Consider the following 1943-nt stretch of genomic DNA (forward strand, 5'->3'; position numbering starts at 1 on the left):
CTTCTTCCTCTTTCCCTGCCTCCCTCCAGCCCCTTACAGTCTCTGGCAGCCCTGGCTATGAGAAAAGGACTTGGGGGTGGGGGTGAGGGGAGCATTGAAGGGAATGGCAGGGGACTGGCCTCTACCCGCTGGCCCTGTGGTCTGATCCCCCATCAACACCCCCTTACTGGCTTTACAGGGAACTGTACTTAGTCGCTCAGTCGTGTCCGACCCTCTGTGACCCCATGGACTATAGCCAGCCAGGCTTCTCTGTCTTCAGGGATTCTCTAGGCAAGAATACTGGAGTAGGTTACCATGCCCTGCTCCAGGGGATCTTCCCAACCCAGGGATGGAACCCAGGTCTCCCACATTGCAGGCAGATTCTTTACCGTCTGAGCCACCAGGAAAGCCCGAGCTCCCTAATCCAGCTTTCATAACAACACACAGAATGTTAGTTGCTCAGTCATGTCCGACTCTTTGCGACCCCATGGACTGTAGCTTGCCAGACTTCCCTGTCCATGGAATGCTGCAGGCAAAAATACTGGAGCAAGTTGCTACTCCCTTCTCCAGGGGATCTTCCTGACCCAGGGATCAAACCCGGGTCTCCTGCACTGCAGGCAGATTCTTAACCGTCTAAACCATCAGAGAAGACCTTCATGAACACTCCCAACCCACAAAGAGAGATTAGGTTTTGTTACCTTTCAAAGGAGAACCAGAACCACCACAGGCCCTCACTCTAGCCCAGAACAGTCTCCCCCTCCCAGTCCTCCCACTCCCCCCCTCCCCCACTCTGCCCACTGTCAATCCTCCCCTCCTTCATCTGGAACCTCAGCCAGAATATGCTGATGTGAGAGCTGTGCCCTTGCCCTCAGCCCAGCAGCCAGGGGCCCAGAGCCACAGCTGCAGGGGAGGAGCAGGGGTACAGGAAACGCACCAATGAAGCTTTCCTTTAAATAAAGAGCAGGCAAGCATTGTGCTCCATTGATTACAATTTTTTTTTTTCCTGAATGTTGTGACATTTGCAGGAAGGCTAATTTATTCAAGCATGGAAATCTTTAAAAACTTAATTAAGTTATTTCTGTGATTTTCCATGCCTTATTGTTTCGAGTTCACATTTACTTTCATCCTTGTTAATAAAAAATAAAAAAGTGGGGAGGGGGCAGGGAGGGAGGAAATAGAGAAAAATGACCTCATAGAACCTCGAGAGACTGTTTCTAGATGCTCCCTTCTCCAGCAAGAGGCCTCTGAGCCCTGGGGTAGAGAGGTGAAAAGGAGGGATGCGTCCTCCAGTGTCAGGATCTGAGTCAAGGCCCCACTTCCATGAGGAACAGAAGGGGAATAGCACAAAAACCCAGGCTGATCTTCCACTGTGGCACCTGTAACCAGCTCTGCTGTTGTTGTGTAATCTCTAAGACACTGTCTGACTCTTTTGTGACCTCATGGACTGCAGCCTGCCACCCTCCTCTGTCCATGGGATTCTCCAGGCAAGAACGATAAGCGGGTTGCCATTCCCTTCTCCAGGGGATTTTCCTGACCCAGGGATCGAACCATGCCTCCTGCACTGGCAGAATTTTTCTTCACCACGGAGCCACCAAGAAAGCCCAGGGAAGCAAGCTTAGGTAAGTATAGACTCAAGCATGGTTTTTTTCTAAAACACTGTTGATTGCATAGTGGTGGACAGCGCTCCCTCAAGGCCAGCTGGATACTGCCTCCTGGAGAGTATCAAGGCCTGGGAGGATGGGGGCATGAAGGAGGCAAGTTTGGAATTCAGAGAGTCAGGCCCAGTTTTCTAACAGCCAGATGTCGCTCCAGGTAGCTGTGTTGCTTAGAAAATATGAGTCTGCGACATATCAAAGGCTATTTTTTTCCTCCAACATGGGCCCCACATCCCTAGAAGTTACATTCATTCTTCCTCTCAAAGACAGTACCAAGGGTTCCTTCATCCGCTCACTCAAATTAGTTAA

This window comes from Capra hircus, chromosome 15 (genome assembly GCF_001704415.2).
Source record: "Capra hircus breed San Clemente chromosome 15, ASM170441v1, whole genome shotgun sequence".
Taxonomy (NCBI): domain Eukaryota; kingdom Metazoa; phylum Chordata; class Mammalia; order Artiodactyla; family Bovidae; genus Capra; species Capra hircus.